This window comes from Cryptomeria japonica, chromosome 6 (assembly GCF_030272615.1).
Source record: "Cryptomeria japonica chromosome 6, Sugi_1.0, whole genome shotgun sequence".
NCBI classification, from domain to species: domain Eukaryota; kingdom Viridiplantae; phylum Streptophyta; class Pinopsida; order Cupressales; family Cupressaceae; genus Cryptomeria; species Cryptomeria japonica.
In genome coordinates this window covers 110,679,610-110,686,390 of record NC_081410.1, presented here as the reverse complement: position 1 = coordinate 110,686,390, position 6,781 = coordinate 110,679,610, and positions in this window count along the sequence as shown.

The following is a 6,781-nucleotide window of genomic DNA, read 5'->3' as shown; positions in this document are numbered from 1 at the left end:
TCTATCTCAATTCCTCGATGAGAGACAATGAATCCCAAGAGTTTCTCAGCACCGACACCAAAAACTCACTTAAGGGGGTTCAGTCTAATCTTGTGTAATCGAAGCCTTTCGAAGACCAGTTGAAGGTTTTCAATATGTATTTAATGAGTGATAGATTTTACCAAGATATCATTGACATAATCTTCCAAGATCTTATGGATGAAATAATGGAATATCAAGGTCATATCTCGTTGATAGGTTGCCCCAGCATTTTTCAACCCAAATGACATGACAACATAGCAGAAAGTTCCCCAAGGAGTCATGAAGGTAGTTTTATACCAATCTTCAGAGTTAATACGAATCTAGTTATATCCCGAGAAACCGTCCATGAAAGAGAGCAACACATAACCCATGGTCGAATCTACAATCATGTCAATGTTCGGGAGTGGAAATTCATCCTTGAGGGAAGCCTTATTCAAGTCCCGAAAAATCAATGTGGATGCAAATTCGACCATCAGGTTTGCTAACATGAACAATGTTCGAGATCCAAGGCGAGTAGCCAATGGGACGAATAAAACTAGCTTTTAAAAGCTTTTCTATCTCTGTATCGACTAATAAGGCCACCTTAGGATTCATTTTTTGAATCTATTGTTTCACCGGTTTTGTGTTGGGACTAAGTATAATATTATGTATCACAATTGACTCATCTATGCCTGGTATTTCTTCATAAGAACAAGCAAACATGTTAGGGAATTGATGCAGCAAATCGAAATATTCCTTAAACTCCTCAGAAGATAAACACTTCCCGACCTTGATGGTTTCGTCAAGAGTTTTATCACTCATAATGACATCATAGTTTCTCCATTAAGGAGCATACTATGGTCTTCTGGATTAGATGTGGGTATATGCTCTTTATTGCAAGATAAGGGTGTCCCCTTCTCAACAGATTCCCCCAATATGCCTAGGTATTTAAACAATAAGGGAACCGACATTTCAGGTGATAAGAGGGCAAATCATCATATGCACCTAGAAATTAATTCAAGGATTGTTTTGAAGGAAAGAGGTCCAAGGGAATTTCATTAGGTGGCGCAGTGCTATCAATGAGTTTCAGATGAATAAACTTAAGAGGAAGAGGGTCGGCTGAAATCACGTTAACAGTTAACCATGGCTTCGTCCTTTGACTCGTATGGTGATAACCTAATTTGGTGTTGTGGTCATGAGGTTCGACTTCCAAAGGAATTCGAAAACCTTTTTCATTCGGTCCACAATATTTCCCATCATAGCCAAGTTGTGATATGAGCTTATATCCAAGACCATATATATCATGCAATTCCTTAAATGAAGAAGGTTTTGTGTAGAAAAAAATATCAACATGATAAGCTTCTCCTGGATTTATGGATGCATAATCATCTTTTGTAGCTGAAGTGAACGAAATTTTAGGAAATTTCAAATGGACATGGTCAACCTTATATTCACCAACATGAGAATCGGTGAAATCTAAGGAACCCCAATCATTACCCAAGCATACATTTGTCTTTGATAAAGACGGCAATTTAGTCGTGAAAATCTTAATATGAGTAGACTCCAAGGCTTGTACCTTGGGGACATCTATTTTTGGGGAGTCTTATTTTAGAGAATCCTACTCCCTAGGGCAATTTTTCCTCCACGAGATCTCGTTTCCTTGGGACTTCCTTCTTCTTCTTCTCTTCCTTTTTAGGGAAGGAAACAGAGGTAGGAATCATCACCGAAGAGGACAAGGTGGGTATATAATTTTAAAAAGAAGGCGCAACCAAGGCTTGACCCACTACTGCTATTAGACAAAGGCGCATAGCTTTTGGGCCGGCCTCGATTGTCAAAACTTGGTTATTAGATATGAACTTCACAGATCCATGAAGTGTCAATGATACAGCTCCCAAAGCATGAAGCCATGGTCTACCCAAAAGAAGATTATAAGATAGAGGACCTGGCATCACATGCACAAGGGTTGGTATAGTAATAGGTCCAACATTCAAGGATAATATGATGGCCCCTACAACGGTTTTACCATTGTTGTTAAATCCTCAGATAAACAGGGAAGAGACTGCCAAAGAATTTGGGTCCACCTTGATTTTTGGTAACAAATCTAGGCCACAAACATTAAGTGCAAAGCCTATATCAACAAGTGTTTGTCTAATACCAACACCATTCACATGAACAATTATCATTACAGGATTTGCCAAATTTCTCACTTCTGGAGGCGGAAGTTCATGGGGATAGAATTTAATATTCGACGAATCTGCACGAATATGATCCATCAAAGCATTCACATCCACTAGATTTGTAGAAGAAGGTGCAAGATCTTTTGCAAGGCTTCCTATAGCATACCTTGATACATTGAAGTAGTTTGGAGAAAATCCCATAGTGAGATCTTAGCAAGAGTAACCTTAAGTTGCTCGATAAGATCATAGTCACCGGGTTGCTTATTTGTCAATAAAAGTGCCTTAGGAAGACTTGGTTGAGAAGGTGGTAAAGAAACTTGTGGTTGATCAAAAGTTTGTTTATTCCTTCGAGTGTTATATGTGTTATAAATGATAATGTAAGATGATTGTTTGGATTTCATAAACCTAGTATTTAAGTCAGAAGTTTCTCCTTTAAAAGGTTTTCCATTAATGGCTTTAACTGTCTTTGGAGAAGGACTTGTTACAGTTACATGAATGGCCTTTTAGGAGCCATAGAGACTACAATAACATTCACAGATTTTTTTGTTTTCGATTGAGGATGTCGTGGAGGACAACTCTTCTTTTACATCTCTTTTGGAAAGAGATGCCTCTAAAAAAATCATCTAAAACTTTATCCAACATATCGAAGTCATCCTTAGAGAATTCCTTATCAAAAGAATCAAACTCTAATAGAAAAAGATCTGACATTAGGTGCTTCACATCGAGTTCACCAAAATGTAGAGGAGGGGATTTTATACCTCTAAGATGATGAATCCTAGAGAGAAAATCAATTCGTCGCTACCTCACTTAAACTAGCGCTAAGGGTTAGCCAAGGGATAACAAAACAAATGAATATGCTAAAGAGAAATAATTGAATGATTAAAGTGCAGAAGTAATGAAATACAAAAATCTAAATTAGCATAACGATGCAAAGTCTAAAGTAGATTATACCAGAACGTTGGGAGGGTCTCAGGTTTTGGACTCCAGCGTGGCGCATGGACACCAGTGTGGCATGTTGTATTATGTATGACCAGAAGATACTGAGTCGCCCTAAGAGCTGACATCAACTTCTCTAAATTGCATGGAATCTATTTGTCACCTACACACATGAAGACAAGGAAAATGTTGGGGTTGTATAGGGGCCTGCCTCAATCAGACCCTCACTTAGGTGTTTCCATCGCCACGGACAGCCAGATAGATAGATTGGAATAAAAGATAATTGGTAAATATGCAAATAGAAACTATGCCCTGCTTAATGGAAGCAAACCCCTATTACAAAAAGATAAAGTGATAAAAAGTAAGTTAAATGCACCTAGATAATATATACATTCAAAGATATGATAGATATATATTGCATGCAATGATAAAATGTAGATAAATGATAAATAGAAGACAAGGCGTGCAACCAAACCCCCTTTTTGTAATGCGAGCGTGATGAAGCTCGAGATGCATGCTCGTTGCAAGATAAATGCAAGATCGTTATAGATATAGATAGAAATAGCTTGATAATTTTGGTAAGGCATTCAAGAGAGCATTAAGAGATCAATATGAGAGCCAAGAGAGCCACCGAGAGAGAGAGATGAGATAAGAACCCAAAAGGGAACCCCTCAAAATGAGAAAAGAAAGGTTTTTAAACCTGAAAAGAAGCGTGGAGAGAAATTATAGCCAAAAGAAAGCTTAGGGACACGCATTAGAAGGTTCCTGATTAGCTATGACACACGAGATTCTGTGAACTTATCAGGATGTAAGCGCAGTGCGTGAACATTTGTGCGGTGCACTCACATGTTGCCAAAGATAAGCCCAAATGGGGTTTTAGGGCAAACAGAGGCACTTTGTCTTCATGGCCCTTGATGTCAAAATGATGAAATTTTGATCATGGTTCTGCCATTAATGCACCAAGTGGCATGTGTAAGTGTCATAAATGCACTAGGCACAATTTAGGACACTACAATAACTTAGCACCATCTTGGTATGCTTCTCTATGACCCATAATTTTCCACCACTTTGATCATCCATTAGGACCTTTGTGTCTAATCTCTCTCCATTTCTATTAATATGGGAATACCAATAGCCCCAACATGGTAGCATCGATGGTGATGAATGACCTTTAATAAGATGATAAAACAAAAAATGTACAAATTACAAATAGATCATATTCAAAATAAATTTGAACTTGGGTAGTTAACACACCTGAAGTAGAAGGATATGCACTTGTAGAACCCCTATGTAATACAAATGGTGATGATGGGATCAAGAACCCAGTCAAACTTTGTTGGGACTTATTATTGGTAGGATTCTTGTGTCTCCTGGATGTGCCACTTGTTAGAGTAATCGGGTCTTTACTTGATTAATTAAACAATATTTGTTTAATTCTTTAAGTTCCCTATTATCTCTTTTTACACTTAAGGTGACATTAGGTGCATAATAATTATTTCTTTTATTAATTATTATGTGCAAGCCTAGGTTTTCCCTTTTAGGGTTTCTTGACCTATTAGAGGCTATTTTTCTCTTCCTTGTATTATTATCACATTACACATTTTGTGAATATTGAGCTCTCATCTTTTTGAGCATATTTTATGTGTATTACTTTTATGTTATTTGCTTCCTTGCTTCTCCTTGTAACATATTATTCAACTTGCAGAGATCTTTAGGCTCTTATGGTGTTGTGTTTCTCAACTCACACATGGTATCAGAGCTTCATATCTGCGGCTATATGTTCTTGTTATGAGAATTTTTGCAATGGAGGCAGATCTATGGTTTTAGGAAGTTTTTTTAATGTAATTAGGGATATACCTTTTTTCTGAGCACTTTGGTCCTAAATGAACCTCACCATCATGCTCAAAAGGCCCGAAAACCCCTATAGTCATATATAACGTGCCTAGTTTTGACTCCTGAGCATCTGGGGGTAATTTTTCTTCAGTACCAGTTCGTACTGCCCTGGCACGCGGTTTGAGAAAAAATTTCAAAAAAAAATAATTTTTACCTTTTTACGGCATGCAAGCCGAATTTTTTATTTTAAAAAAAATCAAAAATCAAAAGCTTTGGCAAAAGGCGAAGAAAAAAAAAGGTTTTTTGAAAAATCATTTTTGCAGGGTTCGGAGGGTACTCCGTACCGCTGACAGTCCGACTGACTAGACTTGTCAATGTTGGCCTCGACTTGCTGGCCCCCACCGGTTGCTGCCTCGCCACCGGCTTCCCCTTCCCGTCATCGGCACCCACTCAACCTGCCACTGCCGCCCGTCGAAGCACTACCCCCGTCGTCGGCGCACACTTCCCTGCTGTCGCCGCCTGCTGCTCAGCCCACCAGAGCTCTTCTCCCTGCCACTGCCGCTCCCTCTCGGCCCCTCCATCACTCCTCCCCGGAGCACCACCACTGTCAGGCCCTTGCCCCCAGATCTCCACCCTCTTGTCTTTTAAGGGGGGGTTCAGTTTTTGGCCATATCTTGAGCATCCGATGTCATTTTTTCGAAAAAAAATAGGTGTCGGAAAGCTGGTTCCGAGATGGACCTCGTGGTGTTAGAATTTTTTCTCAATTTTTCTGTTTGACTGTACTCTTTTCCAGTCAAAGTTAGGACTCTTTTCTGCACTTCTGGGGCCGTAGAATGGACAAACGGACTTCATTTTTTGAAAACGAATAGGTGTTGGAAAGCTCTCAGCGTGCTCTATTTAGATATGTGATCTTGTTTCTTATAATTTTCATTAGATACATGATATTTTACTTTGAATTTTTTTTGCTTATGCATTGCTTCCTTCTCATCAGTATGTACTAGGGTTTGGGTTTATCTATTATGGGGGGTGTTTTTTCCTCGCTTTCTATCATTTATATTAGAAATAAAGAACACAAAAACTCTCAATACAAATAAACCCTACTGCATCTTCTGTCTATTCTGAAAGATCACATAATAAAAAAAAACCAACAAGAAGGTGCAAGTGTCGAGTTTTCATTGCAGATCCTTCAGTTGAGTTTTTGACATCAGACAACTATCACACCTAGAAGCCCCACATCATGAGGCTTTTCCAGGCACGAGGGTTGTGGTCTTGTTTGGATGAGGTTGAGCCTCTATTGCAGCGTCCTTATGAGATTCTTTAGCATAGAAACAAGATGGATGAGGCCATGGGTTTGCTCTCTTTACATGTCTCTGACAGTCTTCTGTTTCACCTTGATGAGTTGCTCACTCCTCATGCTATGTGGTTGAACTTTGAGTCTCTCTTTAGGAGGGTTAATGAGATTTAGGCTTATAGATTGAGGAAGAGTTGGTTTCCTTGTCACTTGATTCCTTTCCCACCATTGAGGATTTTTTGAACAAGTTAAAGACTACCAAATCTGTTCTTCAAGGATGTGGAAAGATCAAGACAGACACAGAGTGCATTCACTTGATTCTTTTGAAGATTCGGGGTCATTTTCAATTTTTTGCCTCTGCTTTCTACTCCACCATGGATGGCTTGGGTGCTTGTTTCACCATGCCTACCTTTGATGTCTTTTGTGAGCATTTGTCTCGTGAGCAGTCTCATCTTTCTCAGCTGGATATGCTTTCAGGGTCCAAGAACAAAGCATTGGTTGCTCAGTCCTCTAAGGAGAAGCAAAAGCATAAACCCAAGCCAAA